This window comes from Rhinolophus sinicus, chromosome 6, assembly GCF_057876585.1.
Source record: "Rhinolophus sinicus isolate RSI-liver-muscle chromosome 6, RSI-T2T, whole genome shotgun sequence".
Lineage (NCBI taxonomy): Eukaryota > Metazoa > Chordata > Mammalia > Chiroptera > Rhinolophidae > Rhinolophus > Rhinolophus sinicus.
Genome location: NC_142506.1, coordinates 17,210,521 through 17,237,977, shown reverse-complemented (window position 1 = coordinate 17,237,977; position 27,457 = coordinate 17,210,521). Strand labels below are relative to the sequence as shown.

General features: G+C 37.5%; 1 protein-coding gene across 1 annotated transcript in view; it reads right to left on the bottom strand.

The window, feature by feature from the left end:
* Nucleotides 1–25,813, bottom strand: part of RAD21 (RAD21 cohesin complex component) — a 56,190-nt gene extending 30,377 nt beyond the window's left edge. The window contains exons 1-2 of the mRNA XM_074317083.2: nucleotides 25,715–25,813; nucleotides 25,465–25,559 (exon numbers count right to left, since the gene is read on the bottom strand). The gene's annotated coding sequence lies outside the window, so the exon portion shown is untranslated. The remainder of the gene's footprint in view (nucleotides 1–25,464; nucleotides 25,560–25,714) is intronic.
* Nucleotides 25,814–27,457: the final 1,644 nt, after the last annotated feature.

Below are 27,457 nucleotides of genomic sequence, written 5' to 3'. Positions count from 1 at the left end.
CATATATATGATATACATATATCATATATATGTACACACACACACATACACAGCATAGTGCTTGGAACTGAGTAATTAGTAAATTTCTCTTGTTCCTTCTACCTCCTGAGTAATGAAATAGCTAGCAAGGTATGACAAGTATTTATCAGATATACAACTTTTAAGAACATCAGCAAACACATGGATACCCCAAATGCCCCTCTTAATTATGCTTTGCTCTACGCCCATTTGTAATCATTATTTGAAAAAGTTATTCTCTCTTACTGTCTGTCACTATATATCTATCCCTATCTCTATCGCTCTACCTCTCTCTCTCTCTCTCTCTCTCTCTCTCTCTCTCTCTCTCTCTCTCTCTCTCTCTCTTACCTTTCCTCTTTCTCCAGTACTGAACTCCCAAGGTACTACCACTTCTTCTCTCCTGAACCATTTATTCTTACCCAATAGTTCTGCATCCAAGCCCAACTTCCCTTTCATGGATTTTTATATAGTTTCTTCACATACAACTCTAGTCACCTGAAGCTGCTGGATTTGGTTTATTTCAACAAGTTATCTATTCTGCTCTGGCTTGAAGTCCCATCCTATTAACATATTCATTCATCTCCTTATACTAAAACGTCGAGTTAACTTTTCTTGCTGCAAAATTTAGCTGCAGTCAATATTTCCTTTACTTGGAAATACTTATTAAATAAATGTACATTTGTCAATTTAATAATTGTGAATTTGTTTGACTAAAATCACAGCAGGTCAGATTTAAATTACAGAATTAATCTTCCTTCAGTTGAAAATAGTCTGCTTTTCTTTTCTGATTACTTAGTTGATGACCTGTATGGTTTGGGACAATCACTATCTGAAACTGGAAGCTGCCACTGTCTTGAGTATGTTTATAAAACAGCTGTGTTCTTTCCATGTCTTATTATTTCATGATGACACACTCACAAAAGTGAGGTTTTCTGTGAAATAAAAATTTACAGAAAGTGATGACCAACACATAGTAGCAGAGTTGTTTAAGATTTACATGCCATTTTGCAGACTGTTCCTCTGAGTTGTCAAACTTTTAAAACAGAACAGAAACAATAATGTAGCAAGTAGGAGGGACCAGATTAAGAGAGAAATAGGCAAACATTTCCATGAGTATTTCAATGTTAGTAATGGGTGAGCATTAAGTATGTTGCATCCAGAATTTTTTTAAAATTGTATTTAAATAAAGAAAAGTCAAAGTATGAAATATTTGTTGCATGTAGTTTCTAAAGTTCATTGAAGTAAAGCCCCGAAAGAGTGAATAGCCTGTTTAAGATTTTGGGGTTAAGCAGACAAAAATGGACAGAAAGTGACTGAAAAAAATTGTAGATTCTGTCTTTTCTTTAAATGTCAACAATCTCTTTTAATCCCTAAAAGAGATGGTAATATTTTGATTAACAAGGGAACATATTTAAGGACAACAATCATTGTCAAAAATGTTATAACTAGGCATGGAAATTATATAAGGAGGAGAGGGATTAAAGACAGAGCATCAGTACTAAAATATCAATTCTTAACACATAGGGTTTTGTAGGCCATTGAAATGGTAGATTTCATTCACAGTCACATGCTCAGCTTCAGGATTTGAGTCAGGACTGTGCTCTGGAGAAGGGCTGCAAACATCTCTGTCAAGGCTGCATTAAGGGTCTGCCCAGCAGGTAGGTGTCAGCCAAGAAAAATCACCAGGGCCCAGGAGTGGGCCCAGGGAGGTTGCCGGTCACTGGGCCACGTGGGGCTGTGAGCTTGTCAAGGACAGAGGTTGAGAGCAGGGGAAGCTGCAGAGGCAGAAGCTGGGTCAGGGTCTATGTTAATCACTGGGACTTTTTCAAAATTTCATTATGCTAACAACATTTCAGCACCATGAGCCATGGTAGCTCTCTAGCTGGGAGTTTTTGTCATTGACTGTTTTGATGCAGTTCCTCTATTTTCAAGCCCATCGTCTCTTATGTAATAATACAGCATCTTTGAGAATAATGGGTACTTATCCAAAAGCAGATGGATATTGCTTCCTCAGAACCACTCTAGTCATTCCAGAATGCAGGCATTTTTGTTATAAGGAAGTATACATTGTTCCTTCCATTCTGCAAAATTGCTTGCTAAACATAGTAGGGCAAACCAGGGAAATACGGTTGGGGTAGATCTTGTAAAACCTATGCACCAAAGAAATAAAAAAAATACAAAATAAAAAAAAGTAACAATCCTAATAAAAAAATCTTTGCAAACTTAAAAAGACATGCTAAATTACCACTAATCAAGGAAATAATATAGCAAATATAGTACTTTACCTAAAAAGGTGACAGTAGTTTGACGGCAGGGGTGTAAGGAAAGGCAGAAGCTGCTGAGTTATGAGACGAGGGCAAATTGCACAGAGATGAGAAACCCCGTCAGTAAGCATTTCAAAGACACAGCCTGGGCTCACCCAAGCCAAAAGGCGACTTGAAGTGAAAGGGCATCATGTACAGTCCTGTGTAAATGGCCAGATGCTCAGGTGTGTTACGTGCTTTGCTTCATCTTAATGGGGGCAAAAAATAATGTGCTGGGGGAAAACTTGAACTAGTGTAACTTCCATGTTATTTGGAAATCATTCTTCTTTCTGCTAATCGCATGTGAGGAATTAGCATTTTATAGAAATTCACATTGTAACAGAACGCTAAAGTTGAGGTTTTATTATCAGAGAGGTCTATATATTCATGGCAGCATGGCAGACAGTGATACTTTTCTAGTTTAAGTGGGCTTACAACTCATCTTGAGATCTTGCTAAAATGCAGCTTTGCATCCAGTGGTTTGGAGTGGGGCCCAAGAATGTGTGTGTGTGTGTATGCGTGTGTTTGTGTGTGTGGCAAGCTTCCAAATAATTCTGAGGCTGCTGGCATGTGGATCACATCAAGGGGCAAGAATAGACTTGGAGCCGGGTAGATCTGGGTTTGCATCATGGCTCATCCATCTAGAGGCTGTGTGACCTTGAGTAAGTTGCTGAACTTCCCTGAGGCTGTTTTCTCATCTGTAAAATCAAGGTAATTATATCTACACCGTTATTGTTGTGGTGTTCATTACATGAGATGACATATCTGAAGCATCTAGCATAGTGCTTGGCACATTGTTTGAGTCCATTAAATAATAGTTATTATTTTAATATTATTGCAGTAACTATTATTGATATTTGGATATCTAATGACATACTTATTTTCCTCAACATATTTACCATTCTTTCCTTCTGAGATCTACTGATTTTCTCCTTCACTATTGATCACTATTCTGTATTGAGTTCTAAATTGAGTTTAATTATAGAACTAAAACTGAGAATTCCGTTCCACATCATTCGCCTCCCTTTTTTTTCAGTGTGGCACATGGCACCCAGCTAAAAAGATTACATTTCCCAACCTCCTTTGCATTTAGATTTGGCCAAATTAGTATATTCTACTCAGTGTTATGTGGGCATTCCTAGATTTCTTAAAAAGAAGCATCTCACCCTTCTTCTCTTTTCTCCACCTTGCTGCTTAGAACATGGATGTGATGGCTAGCACTCCAGCAGCCATACTGGACCATAAGCACAAGAATTATGCTAAGGATAGTGGAGCAGTGAGATGGGCCAGCTTGGAGCTGCCATGTAACTCTTCAACTGCTTACCTCCAGAGCTCTGTTATGTAAATAAGAAATAAAGTCATGTCTTGACATTTTTGTTTTTTTCTGTTATTTGCAGCTGTATCTAATCTTCATTGCTACGAACACTTGCTGGTTCAAGTGGTTTACACGATACAGGGATATAAAAATGAATGTGTCGTCTCTAACTTCAAGTAGCTCAGTATTCTATGTCATATAAGTTAGTTGTCTTTCATAGAGTACTATTTTATAATTTCATTGGGAGAATTTTATCCCCTATAAACTTTACTTTCAAGCTCTCATCATTATTATTTTTTTATTATGCTGGTAAGTCTCGCACCAAATATGTTCTTCCAAGTCTTTGTCATATATTCCAGTCTTCTTTTAAAAATAGCATTTTAAACCATGTGTGTGGTGGGGAGGGAGGGAGGTCTCAGTATCTGTAAATCAGTAGTGGTAGCCAGCTTTTCCAGTATCTTTTTGCTTTCACAATCACCACCTTCATGGTGGAAAACTGCATTTACAAGTATAAGCCTAAGACATGGCAGTTACCTATTCTAGACTTTAGGCTCACTAGCAATACTTTGCAGGTTTCCCTTGAAGGCAGTATTTCATGTTTTCTGAAATTGTTAGTGGTTTGTAAGTTTGCTGAGTTTTGGAAAGCTTTCTCTATATCTCTCTTTGAGATGCTGCCTCCAAAACCTAACAGCATTTCTCTTTGGTCATGTCAAGTCTGTATAGAAAAGTCTCTGCACACCTCAGGAGAATTCTCAGGTGCAATGGTTATGGATTACTCCTGGGATAGAGTTTGCTAACTAGTACCTTTTCCTTCTTAGCATTATAATTGAATATAGGTAACTATCGTGGCTTCTCTCAATGGTCCAGAATCAATCACCCTTTCCGGACAAAGGTGCGTCTGACATAAACTTTTCTCTTTTATGATGCATTGTGTACTTCTCGTATATAGTTAACTGGATTTCATTTATGTTCAAGTGTTACTTCAATCACTGATAGGATTTTAAGTTGCAGAATAAATGTTTTCAAACTGGACAAACTCTTTGTCCACTAGTTAATGAAAGGTAAGGCTCAAAAAGATATCAACGAATTATTTATTTTAGGTGTGAAAACGGTATTATGGTTGTATTTTAAAAGAATGTTGTTATCCTTTAGAGATGCATACCAAAATATTTAAAGGTTAAGTGACAGGATGTCTGGAATGTATTAAAATATAATCCCCCAAGAGTAGGAAGAGGAGTGGGTGCAAGTATAAATAAAACAGGATTGGTTATGAGTTGATAATTGTTGAAGGTGGGTGAAGTGTATACGAGGAATCACTTTAATTTTGCCTCTTTACCTTTGCATATGTTTGAAATTCTCCAAAATAAAAAGTTTAAAAATTTTTAAAAATGAGATCAAGACAAAAAAAAAAAAAGTTTAACCTGGAGACTTCTAGTCAAGATGACAGAGTAGGGAAACACTGTGTTTGCCTCCTCCCAGGACCACATCGAAATTTCAACTAAATTATAGAACAACCACCCTTGAGAACTGCCTGAAGATGAGCTGAACAGAACTCCTATAACTAAGGATATACTGAGGAAGACATGTCAATACTGGTTAGAGGGACGGAGGGGTGAACATGCTGGTCCCACCCCTACATGCAGCAGTTAAGAAGAAAGAGGGCTATCTCAGCTGCAGAGATCCTCACTGAAAAGCAACGGGTGCCAGCTCCACACCAAGCTCCCCAGCAGGGAGTATCAGTGCTGTGAAAAGGAGTCTCCACAACATCTGGCTGTGAAAATCAGCAGGGACTCAGCCTCGGTGAGATGGCGGATTGCTGTAGTGCCACGCATCCTTTTAAAGAGCCCAAGCATAGACTCACTCACCCACAAACACTCATCCTGAGTTCCGGAGTAGGGGCAGAAGCTCAAAAAGCACCAGGGGCATATGGGGTGGAACTTAATTGTCTGGCTCCAGGGAGAGGGCTGCTCTCTCTGTGACTAAAGTGCTGGCAGGAGCCATTGTTCCTTTGTGGAACCCTCTCACCCAGCTAGAAGATGCAGGTAGGTGCCAAATCTGAGTCTCCATTAATTTGGCTAACATGCTCTCACCTCATACTGGTGATTCTCTGAGAACTCCCCACCCTACTCAATTCACGCACCTAGCCTGAACCTCTTTCAGAGGCTAATGCACACAAGCGAGCGGCTTGGGGCTGTGCTGCAAACTTTCCTAAAATCTCTCAAAAGTCCTAAAACCTCAAACAAGCAGCAGCTGTTCTTCGTGTGCCCTATACCTCTTGCTAAGCAACCCCAAGTCCAGCACCAGTGGCAGCCAGCCTTAGTTCACAGCATAACCACTCCTAGGCACCTCCAAGCCCAGCACAGGCAGCTGTCAATGGCAGATCACTTTGTAGCTCCTACCAGGTGGCCCTAGGCTAGACACAGGCCCTAGGCTGACATTTTCCTGTGCTGGAACCCCTCCCAAGAGGCCCAAGAACAAACATACCTGGTGGTCAGACCACGCCAAAGCACCATCTGATTAGCACCATAAACAATACACCCAAAGGGTAAACTCGGCAAGCACCAGAGCCCTGCTAAAGTGAATCCTGCTCTGTGGGGTCAGCTCCCAAGCAACAGCTTGTCTGCTATAGTCAGGCCAATCCTCACACCCTGAGGATCAGTCAGCCTGAGGATCAATCTCACCCACTGATATCAAGGCTCAACTACAACAGGAAGGCACACGCAACTCACACAAGAGACACTCCTGGAGCATCTGGCTCAGGTGACCAGGGAGAATGTGCCACTGGGCTCCACATGCTTCAACCAGCATTTACTCTAGGTAATAGGACACCTATTACCTAAGGACACTCTGCCAAGACTGGGTGATGTAGCAGATCTATCTAAAATATAGAAACAAACACAGGGAGGCAGCCAAAATGAGAAGACAAAGAAACTTGTCCCAAAGGAAAGAAAAGGACAAAACCCCAGGAAAAAAACCCAAAATGAAATGGAGGCAAGCTATCTACCAGATACAGTTCAAAACACTGATTATAAGGATGCTCAACGAACTTAGGAGAAGAAGATCTCAGTGAGAACTTCAACAGAGTTAGGAAACATAAAAAAGATATAGAAAACATAAAGAAAGAACCCATCAGAAATGAAGAATATAATAACCAAAATGAAGACTACATTAGATAGTAAATTAGATGAAGCAGAGAATAAAATCATGATTTGGAAGACCAAGCGTAACAACATTTGCATCATAGGGTAAGAGAAGAGAGAGAATAAAGAATTGAAAACCATTTAAAGAAATAATGACTGAAAACTTCCCTAACTTGCAGAAGGAAACAGACATATAAACAGAGTAAGAGCAAACAGTCCCAAACAAGATGAACCCAAAGAGGCCACACCAAGACACACCATGATTAAAATGGCAAAGGCAAAAGACAAAGACAGAATCTTAAAAGCAGCAAGAGAAAAGCAGTTGGTTATCTACAAGGAAGCTCCCATAAGGCTATCAGCTAATTTTTCAACAGAAACTTTGTATGCAAGAAGGGTTTCACAGGAAATATTCAGTGATTAAAAAGCAAGGACTTACAACCACAAGTACTCTACCCAGCAAGGTTATCATTTAGAATTGAAGGAGAGATAAAGAACTTCCCAGACAATAAAAAATTGATGGAGTTCATCACCACCAAACTAATATTACAAGAAATGTTACAGGGATGCCTTTAAGAAGAAGAAAATAAATTAAAAATATGAATAAGAAAATATCTCACTGAAAAAAATTGTCACGGACAAAGGCATAATACAAGCAGTGGATCAACCAACAGTAACGCTAATACAAAGGTGAAAAGGCAAAAATAGGACGATCATGTGTAATTACAACAGTAAATTAAGGGACACACGGAGAAGAAGTACAAAACAATGACAAAAACATAAATATGGAGGTGGTGAGTATAAATAGCAGTGATTTTAGAACGTGTTTTAACTTAAGCAACCATAGACTTAAAACAGACTGCTATAAACACAGCTTGGTATACATAAAGCACATGGTGACTACAAATCAAAAATGTACAAGAGACATGTGAGAAATAAAAAGAAAGGAATCCAAACACAATACTATAGAAAGTCATCAACATATAAGAGAAGAGAGAAAGAGAATAAGTAAGGAAATGAGAAGAACTATAAAAACAATCAGAAAACAATTACTAAAATGGCAATAACTACATACTTATCAATAATTACTTTAAATGTAAATGGATTAAATGTTCCAATCAAAAGATGAATGGACAAAGAAGATGTGGTACATATATTCAGTGGAATATTACTGAGCAATAAAAAGGATGAAATCTTATCTTTTACAACAACATGGATGGACGTAGATGGGATTATACTAAGTAAAATAAGTATGATATTGCTTATATATGGGATCTAAAACAAAATTAATGGACAAACAAAACAGAAACAAACTCAGAGATATAGAGAGCAAACTGATGGCTACCAGGTGAGAGGGAATTTGGGGGACCGAGTGAAAAAGGTTACAGGATGAAGAAGTTCAAATTGGAACTTACAAAATAGTCATGAGGATGTAGAGTACAGCTTAGGGAATATAGTCAATAATATTGTAATGACTATATATGGTGCCTGGAGGATGCAAGACTTATTGGGGCTATCACTATGTAAATTATGTAAATGTCTAACCGCTATTCGGTACACTTGAAATTCATATAATATTTAATGCCAACTGTAATTGAGAAATAAAAAAAGTTAAAAAGAATAATTTTAACCATAAAAAGCAAATTTCCAAAGTTTCACAGAAGAATTTTCAACCAGCATTTACTCTAGACCATTTGGAATTTATGAAGTATATTTACATGGAACCATCCAGTTCAACAAGTTATTCATCTGTTTTATTTAACAACAATCAGTTGGGAATAGGATTTCTCCTATCTTGCTGTGAGAACAAATCAGTGAGCTTCATCCATTATCACACTACGGAAAGATGAATTGGGATGAAACCTAATTAATATTTTAATCAACGCATCAGTTAGTCTCTATTGTCTTCCATATTTCATGTTGCTTCCCTACTATCAATATTCACTTCTTTAGCATAATGAGACCATGAGTATCAGTGGCAAAGGTGGGTTATTATATCATCTGTCAATGATCTAATAGATCAATGGCAGTCTTCATCTATTCATCCTGAGGTGAACTCTGCTGACTTCCACGTCTGTCTGGTAACCATACAACTAATCATCCATTCAACAAGCATCTATTTGATAATTATTATATGATAGCACTATCTTCAATATTTTAAAAACTTTCCATTCACCCCACATCCTCTTTCAGCCATTGCATCATTTCTCAGCAACCTGTACAACAAAACTCCTTGAAAGAATTGTTCATGTTTTCCACCTCTAATTCCTTCCCTCCCATAATCAATCTTTTTACTGTGGTTATACACACACACACACACACACACACACATATATATAAATTCACCATTTTAATCATTTTAAAGTGTTTAATTCAGTAGCATTTAGAAGTTTCAGGCATACAATTTAGTAGCATTTAGCTTTAATTTACATTTCTTTAATGACAAATTACATTCAGTATCTTTTCATGTGCTTGTTGACCATTTATATATCTTCTTTGGAGACTGTCTATTTAAATACCAGACCATGTTTAATTTGCTTGTTTGCCTGTTGTTGAACTGTATGAATTCTTAACATATTCTGGATGCTAGACGTTTATTAGATATGTCATTTGCAAGTATTTTCTTTACTTTGGGTCATTCTTGACAAAGGATAGCACCTAAAAATCTCAAATGTTTTAATATTCAATTGAATGAATTAAAAGCAATGGAGTTTTTTAAAAAATTGTAGTTTGCCTATAGGCTCATTATTAGAAATAAAAATTATTTCAAACCCTTGAAATGTAGGCCATAGCAGAGGCCAGTTCTAATTCCCAAACGCTTCCACAAACACTGAAGTATTTAAATGTGCAATTTAGTTCTCAGACTGAGAATCAAAATATTTGGTTGGAACCACAATTAAAATAAATGTTAATGGGTGTAAGGAAGCACACCACAACAAAAAGTCAATGACTCCGAGTCTTTCCTGATTCCTGGACCTTTGCAAAGTAATACATATTGATTACATTTAACGTACTGGATTACCAGGATCAGAAATTTGGTCTTACTTGCTTGAAATCACAACTGATGAGTTGATTTATTTTAGAAGTCAGTAGGCTCCTGACATTTGCGTAAAATAAAGCTACCCCATGCAGAAAGTCTATGAATGACCTAGAGACAATGTGTCTGTCAGGATATAGCCAGGAGACAGAAACCACTCTGTAAGTTGAATGGCACATTTCAATATAAAGAATTATTACCTAACAATGAACTAATAGCCGGGATTAACTACTAAGGAATAAATTATTACTAATGAACTAATAACAGGGGATTACAACTTAGCCATAAAGAGAACTGTATAGAATACAAGACTAGCAGATAGAAGGAGAAGCTACTACCTGTACAGCTGAGGCTAACAGTCATGGGAGGAAAAGACTTGGAAGGAGGCCAACACTGACATCCAGATCCTATGAGAGAGGGTGTGGCTGTAGCCTACTTAATGGCAGACAAATTTGCTGAAGTGCCACCAGCCAGGGCTGGCTGGAAACCACCTGTGTTGGGGCCTCAGTGAAACTAGCTGGGAATCAGTTCTCTGGGCTGCTGCTGAAAGCAACTGGGAAGCCACCCTCTTCAGAGTGAGACTCTGAAGTGGTGCTGGCAAAACCTGCTGAAGCATGAATGCTACTGGGTGTCCCCTACGCTGCCTGCCGTCCAGAGCTGCAGGAGCAAAAACCACACACAAGAAACAGGAAGAGCAGCCCTTTCCTCCAGCAATGTCCCTTCCGCACCCCCTACTGACAAAGCCTAGCATTGCATCAGCTAACAGTGTTTTCTTAGTCCAGCTCCTGGATTAAGACAAAGAAAGGCAGATTTGGAGCTGACAGACAATAAATTGGTAAGTGGCACAGACGGTGATCTGTGACTACTGGAGGGGAGAATCCAGGATAAAGATGGTTTATGAGGAAACATTTCAGAGATGGTTATTTATGCAACACATGGCAGCAATGTGATTAAGTTGAGAAAAAGCTTAGTGATGGCTGAACAAGGAAATCTGTAATAGTTAAAAAATTGGTATGTTAAGGATTACCTGAATTTGTCAGCCAAAAATTTCCCCAAACAGGAAATTTTCTCTTGGAACAGACCCCAAGATAATGTCAAAAGCAGGTCCTATACAATTAACTATGAGTCTATATCACATGTTCTGGATAAAGTGTTCTATTAAATGAATAATTGATTTTGTTTGTTTGTTTGTTTTGTCTGGGAATACTATGGTGAAGGAGCGTTGAGATCAGACTGGGCCTGTTTTTGAGGATCTAAAGAAAGATACATTTTTTCCTTTTAAGGGCACATCCATTAAGAATGCTTTTTCCTGCAAGTAATAAATGACCATTTTTTTTCCTGCAAGTAATAAATGACCATTTTTTTTCCTGCAAGTAATAAATAACAGTGGTTTCGAGAATAGAGAACATTTGATTATCTCACATAGGTTACACGGAGGAAGCAGTACTGCAGAGCCTCTAAGACCTATATCTTTTATAGGTCTGACAATAAAGTTCGTGAACTCATCCTAGAGAAAGTACTACATACCTCATTGCTGAATATCACTACGGTCACCTTTGAAGTGCTCCCCTTGGGAAGCTATGCACCGACGCCAGTGCCTAGTTCACCCTTCAAAGCAATTTTGGAACTCTTTCTGGAATGGCCATCAGAACTGTCGTCATATTACCCTTGGTGTCCTGAATGTCATCAAAATGTCTTCCCTTCAATATTTCCTTTCTCTTCGGGTAAAGAAAGAAGTCACTGGGGGCCAGATCAGATGAGTAGGGAGGCTGTTCCAATACAGTTGTTTGTTTACTGGCTAAAAACTCCCTCACAGACAAAGAGACGTGTGAGCTGGTGCATTGTCGTGATGCAAGAGCCATGAATTAATTGTTGGTGGAAAGTTCAGGTTGTCTAACTTTTTCACGCAGTCTTTTCAGCACTTCCAAATAGTAAACTTGGTTAATTGTTTGTCCAGTTGGTACAAAATCATGATCAATAATCCCTCTGATATATAAAAAAAGTGTGCAACATTGTTGCAACAAGTTCGGGAACTTAATTGTCAGACCTTGTATATCTTTCTGCTCTGTCATCCTTAGAACACTGGCTTGTTGGCTCATGGTTGGAACATGGCTTCTGTTGCTCTAGACAACATTTCACCATTTAAAACAAGAAGAAGGGAGAAGTTGCCCTGTGCATCTGTGCTCAGCAGACATTATTGGCCATCAACTGACAAATATTTACTGAACCATCACGTGTGTGGCAATGTGTCAGGCTGTGGAATTTAATGATCCATCAAAGAAGGTCCATTCCCAGGCCTTCAGCAAATTCTGCAGATCCAAATATGAGAGTTCTCTTTTCTAGGATTTCCTTTTTCACCCTACACATGCCACACTCTGCATAGAGCAGGGTCTTTCTCTAACCCCTGTCCACTCACAGCAATTCCTCTGACCTGAATCTTCCTGGTACATTTTGGATGTTATCCTATTCACATACCAGGATGCCAAAAAAAATGTATACAAGTGGACACTTTGGTCAACGTTGCTCAAAGTTCATTCACCATAATCAGAAGTGTCTGGACGTTGATGGTAACCACTTTGAGCACCTCTTATAATTGCAGAAGTCAAATGTGACTCATATTCATCTTTTATTATCCATATATATTGAGAATTACAGTTTTAATATTTTTTCTTTCTTAAAATATGTACACATTTTTTTGGCACCCTCTGTATGTGTACTACATATTTAGGACAAGATTTTATATGATGGTGTTTTGTGACCGAATTCTGTAATATAAAATCCTTTAAAAATATAATTCCTCCTGATGGTAGTGAAGATGTTTCTCTCTTTTCTCTTCTCTCTTCTCCCTTTTAAACCTAATAAACTATTATGCATTTAACATGAAACTCAACATGAAACTAATATTTTTAAGGGGCATTCTCTTTGTTGTTAGGATCCATTTTCCATTTGAACAGTAATTAATTTATTGTTGACTTTGATGGCTAAGAGAGAATTTCTCTTTCTTTTAATAACTTTTAACAATAACGACAATTTCTCATTATCTAACTTGCAACTTTAGAAGGGACAGCTCCTTCTGTACATTTTTGGACCAATTCTTAAAAACTCATGGAATCACTCTTTAAATACAAAAACACACACACGTGTGTGTTAAAAGTGCAATATAATCACCTTACACTTATTTGATAACCTTGTAGTACTTTCAAATATCCCTGAAAAAATATGTTAGCCCTAGTCATCCTTGGATGCCTCCTACTTCATTTGCTTTCTATATTATGGAATTTCCTCTTACCAGAAATGTCTCTTCAGAGGAGCAGGCTGTCCTTGGCTTGCCTGTATAACGTTATATAAATAATGGAGATTCTCCCCCATGATGTTTTTCTGAGATGGTTTTCTCTTCGAAAAATGTTTTCCGATTCAAGAGCAAACTCCACAGATGTACAAAAAAAAATAAGTAGATGTGGAAAGTGTTTAGCTGCTTCAACAGAATGTGCAAAAGATAGGAAGCAACAGCCAGACCCCCAGCCTCTGATTGTCCCAAATCACACAAGTCATCAACTGAGTAATCAGAAAAGGAGAAACGAACCATATGTACTTGAAAGAAGATTTGAATCCATAATATGCTCTGTAAACTCACAATGAATGTTTTATAACCAGCCGATTTTTTGTGACTTGAGTTTCCCAGTACAACATACCCAGAAAATTCCACAGAAATATCATACAGGACACATTATACAAAGTGCTCAAATATTGAGACGCAAGATTTTCTTGCCTGTCGGGAGCAGTCTTAACAGATATCGATAGCAGGTGCAAACTATTCCAGGCAGAGGGCTGGGCTGGAAAGAATGTATTTATTCATCAGTTCCAGAAATTCATGTTTCTGAGGGAGTCGGAGGAGGAATTTTTGGGACTGAGTAGGTTTTTCTGTGTCATTGGAAGAGGGATCGAGAATTGTTCATCTTGTTTGTAGGATCATATAAACTTGGGCTTGACGCATTATTCTTATTTAATGTTCCTGATACTTAGTGTTCTTGTAAAATGGAAATATTAGTATAAATATAAATAGTATAATATACATACAATGGTCAGGTCTCTATTTTAGATAATAGAAAACACTTGGATCATCGGAGATAGATTGGATAATGATTGTGGAGAATAAGTGGCTTTAGTTGTGTCTCTAAGAGCAGTGACTCCTAGAATATCAACCGAGAACCACCCTCTAAAGAAAGGGCTACCTCTGCAACTGTCAGAAAGCTGGAGAGTCGGGAAGGCGTTGCTGGCACACTTGGTTCTAGCAACACACCTTAGCTATGGACTGAAGTGAGAAGCTGCCACAGGCATTCGAACTCCAGAGCCAGATCACACCTACTAAATTCACTCTAGCAACATGTATGCTACCGGAATCACCACCTTTCCTTCCTTTTATTTAGTAACTGAATGCAGCATGAGTTTACTGAGTACTTATTACAACCAACATGTACAATACATAATACATTAGAAGGTGGTAAGTGCAATGGAGAGAAATAGTGCAGAGAACGGGAGTAGAGAGCATTGAGGGGGTGAGGGAAGGCAACGTGACAAAGTGATATTCATGTGAAGATTTGAAGGAAATGAGAGGATGAACCATGTGGGTCTCCAGGCAAGGAGTGTCTGGGAGAGGAAACAGGAAGTACACAGGCTCCGAGATAGGAGCTCCCCTGGAAATGTGAAGAAACACCAAGAACACAAATGTGGCTGGAGCAGAGTGAAGGAGGGGATGAGTCCTCTGTCAGAGATTCACTCTTATTCCAAACCAGAAATTTCTTCAGAGATTTCATAATTAATTTGTTGCTTGGTTTTGCTATTGTGTAATTTGAATGAGGATATTCAAAGATTTGGATAGAATTCAAACTAATATATGCTTCTTGAAATGATAGAACAGATTTAGTAATAGCAATATATTTGAAGCTACTTGCTTTCAAATAATATTCTGTGCTATTAAAAATGTCATACCCAGTTTGGGGTTTTTATCTTTATTTTTTAAGATTTTTATCATCATACAAAATTGAAAAAGACACCTCTGTCTTTGATGTGACACTTTTGTGTGTGAAGAATTAATGAGTTACATGATTGAATTCTACCTTTTGGAAGATTCTTACAACAGGTTTTATCTTTATTATAGTTCAGTTATTATATCTGAAGAACAGCCGAGTATAAGTTGTCAGATGCATTACTGAAACATGTCTTAAGCGTGGAGAATAAAACGTAGTCTGGCTTTGACACACTACTTCTTTTCAATGAAAGGCTGTAAGTGAGAAAATAAACTCGTTTCCGTAGGAGAGAGCAACGTACAGTTATCTTCTTTTGACAAATATTCCACCCTCACAAGTAACACACATATTCTAGGAATACCAGTTTTTGTCTTCTGAGACAAAGGTGATCTTATTGTAGAAACCACTGCTTTATCATTATAATCATATATCAGTGTAGGGATTAAAAGGAACATATGGGAAGTGGGGCTGAAGAGAAAACAGGAGATGTCTAAGAGAAAGAAAGCATCAAAGCAGGGTTTCTCAGCCTCGGCATGACTGCCATTTTTGGGCTGGACAATTCTGTGTTGTAAGGTGGCAGGAGGCTCCCTTCCTCACACCATCGTACTTGTTCCTGTTCTCCTGGCTGGCTGTACATGGCCAGGAATATCAGTCTTCAAAAGTCACTTTCAAGTTATGGTTTCTCCAGGAAACATAACACTGATGTTTTTTTTCTTTTTTTTTTTTTTTCTTCTTTTGCTTGGTTCAAAGGTACATGGGTGAATTTGCACCTGATCTTGTATGTTTCTTTTATTATTTCTGTTTATTTTTTATTTAATTGTTTAATTAAAATTTATTGGAGGTGACAATGGTTAGTAAAATTACATAGGTTTCAAGTGTACCACTCTGTTAATACATCATCTATATTTTTCTAATTCAATACTACTACTAATAGTAGCAATTGATATTTATATAGTGCTTTGTCAGCCACTCTGTAAGCACTTTTGGGTTTTTTTGTTTGTTTGTTTGTTTGTTTGGTATTTTAAGACTTTTTTTTTCTTAGAACAGTTTTAGGTTCATAGCAAAATTGAAAGAAGTTACAGAGATTTCCCACATACCTCCTACTCCCACACATGCTACTCCCCCAGTGTCAACATGCCCCACCAGAGTGGGACATTTGTTACAATAGACGAACCTACACTGACACAGCATTATCACTCAGATTTCATAGTTTACATTGGGGTTCACTCTTGGTGTTGTAAATTCTGTGGGTTTGGACAAACGTAGAATGACTTGTACCCATCACTATGGTATCATACTGTGTATTATCACTGCCCGAATCTTCCTCTGGGCTCTGCCTATTCAACTCTCCCTCCTTTTAATCTTTGGCAACAACTGATTTTTTTCATTGTCTCCAAAGTTTTGCCTTTTCCAGAATGTCATATATTTTGAATCACACAGCACGTAGCCTTTCCACATTGACTTCTTACACTTAGTAATACACATTTAAATTTATTCCACGTCCTTTAAAGGCTTGATAGCTCATTTCTTCTTAGCACTGAATAATATTCCATTGTCTGGATGCACAACAGTTTATCCACTTATCCACTGAAGGACATCTTGGCTGCTTCTAAGTTTTTGCAATTAGGAATAAAGCTGCTGTAAACACTCACGTGCAGGTGTTTGTGTGGGCATAAGTTTTCAACTCCTTTGCATAAACTCCAAGGAGTGCGATTGCTGGATTGTATGATAAGAGTATGTTTAGTTTTGTAAGAAGCCACCAAACTATCGTCCATTTTTCATTCCCACCAGCAATGCCCGTGAGTTGCTGTTGCGCCATATCCTTGGTAGCATTTAGTGTTGTCAGTGTTTTGGATTTTGGCCATTCTAATAGGTGTGCAATGGTAACTCATTGTTGTTTTAATTTGCATTTCCCTGATGATATATGATGTGGAGCGCCTTTTTCGTAGGCTTATTTGCCACTGGTACATCTTCTTTGGTGAGCTGTCTATTAAGATCTTTGGCCCTTTCTTACATTGGATTGGTTTCTCATTGTTGAGTTTTAAGAAATTTTTGTATATTTTGGATAACAGTCCTTTATCAGATATGTGTTTTGCAAATATTTTCTTTTAGTCTGTGGTTTGCCGTTTTATTTTCTTGATAATGTCTTTCACAGAGCAGAAAGCCTTTTATTTTAATAAAGTCTAGCTTATTATTTCTTTCATAGATTGTGCCTTTGGTGTTGTATCTAAAAACTCATCACCAAACGAAAGGTCATCTAGATTTTCTCTTATGTTATCTTCTAGGAGTTTTATAGTTTTTGTGTTTTACATTTAGGTTCCATTTTGAGTTTATTTTGTGAAGACTGTAAGTTCTGTGTCTAGGGTCATCCTTTTTTAATTTATTTTTTTGTATGTGAACGCCCAGTTCTATCACCATTAGCTGACAATCTAAGCATTTTTTATGTGTTAATTTATTTAATCCTTATGAAAACCTTAGGAGTTAAGTGTCATCATCGTCTCCACTTTACAGACAAGGAAACTGACAGCCAAGGCTTAGTAACTTATCCAAGATCACCAGGAAAAGGGGAGGTTGTATTTAAACCCTGAAGTCCAGTTTCATAGACTGTGCTTTAACCACTGGGCTAATGATGGTAATTCTTGCCCATAATAATGATGATATCGATAACCACTTCTATTTCTTGAACATTTGCTACATTAAAGGCACTTTGACAGGTGATAAGTGAAACTGAACATCGCATCATTTAGCTTCTAGAGAGAAATATTTGCATATATTATGTATACTTATATGTGTTATTTATTCTGATATAGGTTAATATTTTTATACCATTTCACAGATGGAGAAGCCTAGGGAGATTTAAGTCTCTGATAGTAAGTGACAGACTCATTCTTTGAACTGGATCTGTCTGACTCTAACCCATGGACTCAACTGTCAGTTATACCTACTTAGCTTTTAGAAATTTGGTTTTGCCGGTGGTTTCTGCTGCATCCGGCAGGTCTTTTCTAGTACTAGCAGTATCCTGTGGGAACAAAACAACTCTTTGCAGCCCCAAAATGGGATCAAAACCCTAATAGCTTTTTTAAACTGTGCAATTTCAGCACTTCTAGTGTGGCTTACAACTCATTCCAGATTGCATGTATTACTCTGATGGCTTGTTCCAACTACAGGCGATAGAGAAGCAGACTATTTCTTGAAATATGGGATAGCAGGAGGAGCCTTTTGGTTTTCTAATGGGGAAGGAGAGGATGCCAGCAATAACTTCCCATGTTTCCATTAAGATATATTATTGGTGCTTGCGTTCATTTAATTGAATTCATAAATTTATATAGAATTATAGTCATTTTCTTCATCCCAGAAGTCAAAACTTTCCAAGTAGGAAAGCAAACTGACTTTCATGTAATATTCTTAGTTCATTTATGTTAAGGAGTCTTTTACTATCTGAGGTTTTCTGAATGTAGCTCAGAGGCAAATGAATCTTTCACTTTAAATAGCACGACACATCTGGGAGTTAGCTCTTATCTGTTAAATTAGTAGCTCATGGAACTCCAGTTCCACACAGCTTGTCCTAAATTCAGGGTAAACTGAAAGTTCTTTTCCCTAATGGGAAAAAAAAACACACACAAAAAACTTCACCGCTATGCTAAAATTGGTTTTGCTAAAGCTCGCAATTTGCTCATGGATTTAATTAGGTGATTCTCATTTTATTTTACTTTAAGAAGATGTCTCTATGGGATGAAGTGAGTATATTTTTTTAACAGAGATATGACACAGATAAGAATTAGTTATTCGTTACCATCAGACATTGTTGATTCAGTCATTAGACTGTCAGGCAGAAGTGACCTGAGATTAAGAGATACTTTTCTTTTTTCTTTTTTAAATTAAAGTTTACTGGGGTGACAATTGTTAGTAAAATTACATAGATTTCAGGTGTACAATTCTGTATTACATCATCTATAAATCCCATTGTGTGTTCAGCACCCAGAGTCAGTTCTCCTTCCATCACCATATATTTGATCCCCTTTCCCCTCATCTACTACCCCCCACCCCCCTTACCCTCTGGTAACCACTAAACTACTGTCTGTGTCTATGAGATACTTTTCAAGAGCTCTCCTTGGATGGTAAGAAATGAACAACTTTCTGTATAAGTTCTTCCCGTTATATTAACAATGTCACCTTTTAGAATTTAAAACAAATGGCACACATCAGGTTCTCTATTAAAGACTTTCTAGAATAAATACTCTGCTAAATATTTTCTGTGGAGAATTTGTTTCTTTAAAAACTTGCAAGCCCAAACATGCAATTCCAACATACAAAACTATTTCCTTTTGCTCTAAACATAACACTGTTCTCCAGATGGGGTCCAACCTTCACAGAATAAAACTGATTGATACCCTCTCTCATTATAAACCTTTAATGATATAGGAGACCCAACTATAGTGCAAAATAAGAACTTACTGAGTATTAGCTGCATTTAAAAATAGGCTGAGTTCATATTAGTTTTTTCTGTATCCTAGTTTTAATCCACACCAAGCTTACTGTCAATCAAAGATCCTCTGATTTTTAAATTATTATTATACCTGCTGCTGCTAAGTCACATTTTCCTTTATTTGTGTAATTGTTTGTTACATTCATCCTTAGCTAATTTGTTATTGGTACATTTATGGTTAATCTCATTTCGTATAGATATTGTTCAGTTTTGATATTGTCCATAGCGTCATCTGGAATTTTTTTGGCTATAACTGTATTCAACTCATTTACAATCAACCATGAAACAAATAAGAAATATTAACCAGAAAGCATCAAGATGTTCTTATCTAGTTAATGAGGAGTCAATATCTAGTTAAAGCAGTTAGATTGATTCTATAACTGTGTGTGTGAGTGTGTGTGTGTGTGTGTGTGTGTATACTTAACTTTAGTATTAACATACATTTTCCTAACTTATAAGAGACTACTCCATATATTAGAATGCCAATGGATTGATTAATAACAAGATTTAACTGCTGTGACCAATGTTATCATGCCCACCAACTGAAATTCTCCTTCTTATTATCAAGATACCTGCAATCCAATTCAATAATCAGAAAATTGCAGAGTGACCTCAGCATCATGGTGGAGTAAGAAGACATCTTCATTTCTCCTCTTAAAGTTACAACAAATAGGACAACCATAATTCTAAAAAAAGGTTCCCTGCTCAACACACAAACATGTCTGAGAGATCCATGCATTTACATACCTGAAGGTGGACATATCAGAATGAGCAGGGGAGGCAGGATGTGGGAGGGAGGAAGGACAGAGACGGGAGCCACAGACCCAGTGCAGTACTTGCTGTGGCCGCAGCTGAGCAGTAGTGGTGGAGGTGTCAGGCTGCAGCCTACACTCAGCAGCCTGGAGGGCTGGAGGGGCAGAAGCAGCATTCTGGCTTCAGTCGCTGGTGCCATTACGAATGAACCCAGTGGTGGGGTAGAGATGTGGCACAGAGATGTGGCAGCCATGGCCTAGCAGCCACAATTACCAGGGAGAAAAGAAAGCCACAGACATGAGAACTGCCTCCCCTCTGTCAATCGCCCTGCCCCTACCCTGAAGGCACAACTGGGTAGAGGCAGGTGGGACACCTCAGATACCACAGAGAAGCTGGCAACCTCTGGTTACAAGGAGGCAGCACTAGAAACTCACAGATCTGGAGCCCCATCGCCCACCCTTTCTCACTATAGAGGTGGTACCCTAAGGCAACCTGGTCACAGAGAGGACTCCCCCATCTCCTCAGGGAATAAGGGGCATTTTCCATGGCTGAGGGGATACTGTCCCACAGATATCCTGAAAGTCCCAGTAAGGCAAATCAGAGAAAACAAAAAAAATTTGTGCTATAGCACCGTCTACTGGAAAACAAAAGAAAGGCCACTACTTGTTAACTTGCTGAATTGTTAACTGCAAAATAGTACCTATAAAAGAAGAGTTTAATACCTCAAATGCTTAGGCAGCGAAACAATCCACCAAGTTCCATGAATAACCAAGGTAACCTAATGGTAACCACAAAACAAAAATGTAGAATTGAGACATGTAATATATATATGAAATGGAGGAAAAAAAATCATAGAAAATCACCAAAATAAAACAGCAGACAGAAACACAAGGGAAAAGAAAACAACGGAGATACAAAGTTATCAGAAAACAAAAGACAAAATGGCAATAGAAAGTCCTCTAATATCAATAATCACCCTAAATGTACATGGACTGAACTCATCAATCAAAAGGCACAGAGTAAAGAGGTGGATTGAACAACAAGACCCAACTATATGTTTCCTTCAGGAGATCCATCTCTGCTACAAAGACAAACAAAGGCTCAAAGTGAAGGGGTAGAAGTTGATACTCCAAGCAAACAGCATCCAGAGAAAATCAGGATAATGGTATTTATATCAGACAAAATATATTTCAGGATAAAAAAGGTAACAAGAGACAAATATGGACATTTTATAAAAATAAAGGAGACAATTCATCAAGAAGCCATAACACTTATCAATATATATGCTCCCAACCTCGAAGTATCGAAACATATAAAGCAATTACTAGCAGACCTAACGGGAAAACTGACAAACTACAATTATAGTAGGGGACCTAAATATCCCATTGACAGCTATGGATAGATCATCCAAACAGAAAATAAGTCATATCAGCCTTAAATAACACATTAGACAAAATGGACATAATCGATATTTATAGAGCTTTCCATTTCAAAATGACAGAATACACATTCTTCTCAAGTGCACATGGAACATTCTCAATGATAGACTATACGTTGGGGCACAATACTAATCTCAATAAATTTAAGAAGACTGAAACCATAACAAGCATATTTTCCAGCCACAACGGACAGAATGGTTGTCTAATCTCTGTTGGAATACAGAAAATAACATTTCATAAAAGTCACTGAGTGAGAGTCAGCTGGGAGGATGGATGACTAGTTTCTCAGGACAAGTCTTAAACCCATTAAATCTCAAGAGAAGATTGCTTATGCATTTTATCAGGATGGCTAATTTCTTCCCAGAAGCAGATTTAGAATAATGTTACAGAATTGGGTTCTGCCCCATACCAGGTTTTGGGCAGTTTTTTTTTAAATAGAGTAATGGGGTTTTATATATATAAACAACCCTGATTTAACATATATATATATTATATATATAATATATTGTATATTATATAATATATATATCAAGACTGAACTGAACTATATATACACATACATACATACATATATATGTGTATATATGTATGTATGTGTATATATATATATATATGTATGTGTATATACATGGTTCAGTTCAGTCTTGCTAATGAACCCACATTTAGCTCCTCATTCTTGGAGATCACAGGTATGTATTTATGAGGATATTAGAGAGAAAGAATGTGTGTTTGTGTGTACATATATGCTCCACCCTATCTATGGATTCAAGATTAGGGAAACTGCCCTCAAGCCCTGTGATCAATTATGACAAGGCAGGTGTTACAGAGCCTGTTGAAACAACACAGGAAGAATGCAAGTGCTAACGACGTTACATTTCAAGCCAGTTAGGGCTAGTTCAAAACTATGAAGACACAAAAGACCTGCAAGATATTAAAATTGTGTGGGGAAATTGATTTTGCCTTAGCAAAATGGTATGTATCCTGAACAACAGAAGAAGGCAATTAATGAGAAGGGTTTCTAACACAACTGGGTTTTAATGCCACGAATCTGATTTGTTTTGGAAGCAGATCCTTTTTGGAATATTTATTTATTCTTTTAAAGATATACTTAATGCCATTTAAATCATTTTAAATCCCTATTTTATAGGAAACCTTGATTTTTGCCAATCTAGAGTATGACGAAAATAAGACTTTTTAGGAAGGTTGCTCCCCAGAGGTCGACAAGAGATTACTATGTCCATTTACCTAGTGCAGGGATCATGCTTAATTTGTTTTTGCTCAGTAGGCAGTTGGAAATCTTCTGTTGGGTGAACTTACGTGATAAAGGAGAAAGTGTCTTCTGAAGTTTTTTTTAATCTGTGAGGAGCTAACCAATATATGATACTGTGCCAACAGGTCACAGTCCTTTGATGAATGAACGAATGAATGAGTGAATGAATGAATGGAATTATCTACTGATCACCATCTGAGAGCTGAGGGCTCTGAGGTTACAAAGGTGGTTCCATTACTATAACCGTGTTTGCCTTGCCTTCAGCAACCACTCAGTATTTTTTGGCTGATTTCAATGGAACCTTATCCGTGCTTCCAGTGCCTTGTCATTTCACATTTCCTGTTCTCTTTTTAACATCTAATTTTCACTAAAATATTTCACTTTTTCATGAAACTTTATTATTCTTTTTTTTTTTCTGTTTTTTAATGGCTTCACAACAGCTATTAAAAAGACGAGAAGGAATATATCATTGTTAAAATGAGATGATATGTGATTAGAATCGTGTTTTATGATTTTTAGACTTTTCTACAACTAGTATGCATTAATAAAAATTGCAAAAAATATCTTCCACCTGAAGTTTACTTGCTTTCTTCTTAATTCCCGTGTTTTCTCATACCCAGAGATAAATACTCACATAATTTCCAAACCCTAGGCCCACACTTAACATAAACTATAATAGATATGTTACAAGAATTGTAGAGTTGTAAAAAGAATTCAGTACAGCTAGAATAAGATTGGACTAGATTTTATGATTCGACAACATTCATTCCACAGCCTACACTTTTTTAAAGGCACATAATTGGTGTGCTAAATCCTAAGAAGAACAAAATAAATAAAATGCTGTTCCTGTCTCCATGGAGCTCTTAGGTAGGCAAGTACATATATCGTCTAAAATACTTGCAGTGACTGCTAGGTAAGTGAAATTCTTCAGATGCTACGGAGTCAAGAGGATGGTGTGGCTCATTTCACCTCCCAGGAAGATCAGAACATGCTTTTAAAAATAGGCAACTGACTCCTCTTCAACTGAGTCTTGAAGGGTTGAGAGTTGTGGGGCATACAAGAGAGGAGGGTTCAGTTCAGGTAAAGGGAAGGGGACCTGTACAAACTTGTAGTCAGTGTCACAGATAGCCATGGTAGTCACGTGGTCAATTCCGATTCGGTGGCCGTCACTATTTCTGGCTTCCCTTGACTTGCTAATACTGAAAGGAAGTGACTCTCTCAGAGGAACTGCCAATCGTGAAAATGCCTGAGACCCACTAGAAGAGCCTACTGTTTGTACCTATGTTCTCAAGCTATTAGAATCCCCTTGACATCAAAAAAAAGATTCTGATGTGAGGCAAACAGTCCTTTAAATGTAGGTTCTAGAGTCAGACTGCTTGGCTTTACATTTCTAACCCTACCATTTTGTACATCTTCAAACATGGGCAGATTACTTCTCTCTGTTTCAGTTTCCTCGTCTGTACAATGAGGATTGTAAGAGTAACTACTTCACAGGGCGCTTGTGAACAGTGCAGGATAAGAAAGATCATTGTGGCTGCCCTTCCAAGGCTCATCCTCCCGTAGCGTTTTTGTCAGTAATCCTGGTCTCTTGATGGGTGTCAAGCTCAAGAGTGGGAGAAAGTAGAGTCACTTACTAGATGCTTAAAACCTTACTCACTTAAAGCTGCCACGTGGGGTAGAAAAGATCTATGGTTTGGTTGCCTAATTAGACTTTTTTTTTTTTTTTCTCGGAAGATGACATGTTAACTGATAAGAACATTCTGATTGGCTTGATAGTTATATTTTTCACTGCACATTACCAGGTGGCTCTTTTGGTTGATCAAACCAGAAAGCAAAATTGTGGCTCATACTTTCTGGAATCTATTTGAGGGTCCAATAAATTTCCTGTAGTATGGTGTCTCTCTCTAAACATGATATATACAATTTAGTAAGTGTGAGCCTTTCTTCCAATGCCAGCATTACAAATAGACTCCATCTTATATTTTTAAATTTTTACCAGAATGGAAACACTTCTACTTAAATCAAAAAGCTAATAGCCAAAGGTATTCTTCCAGGATTTATTTTAATTATTAAGTATCTCTCAGTAGATATTTATGATTCTTGGATGACTTAATCAAATTTTGTCTTGCTAAATAACTACTTGAGATTATGAAATCCCGTAGAAATAATTTATTATACTAATTAAGAGACGTTGTAGTGACATGTTTAATAGTAATAGGAATCAGACAGTATTATAAAGGATGGGGTGAATATATAATATAATGCTATTCATGACTAAAATTTATCTTGATTCACTTTCTAAAAATAACTTAATATATTTCATTTCTCTGATAATTTTATTACAATTCTCTATGAATATCATTTAGCCTAAGAAAGATATTTCATTAATTAAGCATAAATTGTAGTATGTCAAGGCAGGAAATGCTAAAGTTATGTGTAGTGTAAGTGTTAACAGATCTGAAAGTAAATGATAAAAATTAATCTCACCAAGATGCCAATTATAAAAATAAATTACATGGGTTGAAGAAAAATGTGAATGTCAAATAAAAAAGAAGAATTGCATTCTAAATCTAAGGCAAAGTGGGTGGGTAGAGCTGAGTTCCAGATAAAGATTTCAGTTCATAACTATAATTAGCTTTAACTTGAAACCAACAAATCTCAATTTAAATTCTTTCTTACCCTGAGCGGCAGTCAATATGCATATGTCTCCATGTCATGATGAAAACTGTCAAGAACGACAATGGAAGATGAGTTGAACTATCAAGAAGCTCCTCCTAGAATGGAATGCCATCCATGTGAAGGGAAAGAAGACAGATTAAGTTATTGTGAATCAGGTATTTTCTCCCTTGATATTTTAAAATGGTTAGTATTTGACTATGAGGTTAATCTGATGGAGACACCACTCCCAGTGACCCCTGACCACACGTACTTGTTTGCAGGTTTCCTGCCTTGTGGGCTGGTTGCGTCTCACTCATCTCTGTGTTCCCAGTACCAGGCAGGGCGCCTCACACATGGCAGGCGGGCAATAAATGTCTGCTGAATTAAGAAGTAGTTCAATGGCAAAGGCATGTAAGGCAGTGCACCTGGGTTTAGTCCCTAGCATGCACTCCCCACAGTGTCCTCCTTTTGCCCTCTTTTTTTTAAAAAATAAGTATTTAGATTATTTTATTATTATGGGAAAATAGATATACAGATTAAGCAATTCCTGCCTTTGTTTATGTTTTCTCCAACAACAACAACAACGATGAACATGGCTGGAGCAGTTATTATACGCCTGGTGTTGTGCCAAAGAGCTTTGACTATATTTATGTCATTCAGTTATCCCAAGGCCTATGATGGAGACATTATTAGTCACTTTTTAAAATTAAATATTTTGGCGTGACATTGGTTAATAAAATTATATAGGTTTCAAGTGTACAATTCTATAATACATCATCTAAATATTGCATCTTGTGTTAACCACCCAAAGTCAAATCTCTTTCCGTCACCATGTATTTCACCCACTTAAAAAAAAAAAAAAAAAACTTTAGTTTTTAAAGCAGCTGTAGTTTCACAGCAAATTGAACAGAGATTTCCCATATACCCCTGCCCCCACACATGCACAGCCACCCACACTTTCAATCTCCTGTACCAGAGTGGTGCATTTGTTACAAGTGATGAACCTACATTGATACATCATTATACATATATAGAGGTCTGACAACTAAGTTAGTGAACTTGTTGCAACCATGTTGCTAACCTTTTTTGCTATCAGAGGGATTATTCATTATGAATTTGTACCAACTGCACAAACAGTTCACCAAGTTTACTATTTGGAAGTGCTGAAAAGGCTGCGTGAAAAAGTTAGATGACCTGAACTTTTCACCAACAATTCATGGCTGTTGCATCACGACAATGCACCAGCTCACACAGTACTGTCTGTGAGGGAGTTTATAGCCAGTAAACAAATAACTGTATTGGAATACCTCCCCACTCACCTGATCTGGCCCCCAGTGACTTCTTTCTTTACCCAAAGAGGAAGGAAATATTAAAAGAAAGACGTTTTGATGACATTCAGGACATCAAGGGTAATATAACAACAGCTCTGAAGGCCATTCCAGAAAAAGAATTACAAAATTGCTTTGAAGAGTGGACTAGGCACTGACGTCAGTGTATAGTTCACAAGGGGAGTACTTTGAAGGTGACTGTAGTGATATTCAGCAATGAGGTATGTAGCACTTTTTCTAGGATGAGTTCGTGAACTTAATTGTCAGACCTCGTGTGTGTGTGTGTGTGTGTGTGTGTGTGTGTGTGTGTACACACACATGCATAGATTATACATACATTAACATACTCATTACTAGCTTTGTGACTTTGAAGAACTGTATAAGTCTTGTCTTTCTAGTTATGAAATGCAAAATGCAAATCATCGTTCTTTCTCAGGGAAGAGAACAGGATTTTCTTCCCTCAGTCCCAGGAACGCTAATCTTGCTGTGTGCAAGGCATGGTGTGAGAGAGTTCTAGAATAACTCCAGGAACCAGGTGGGAGGGGTCCTGGAGCGGATACACAGGGCTAGTAGGTGAGAACTGGAAATCTCAGGTTCTCAAGGTACTTTATCAAAACACCATAGGAAAGCTGACTCCCACCAAAAGAGGAGAACACAATAAAGACCGACCTCTTCCCCCAAAAGAA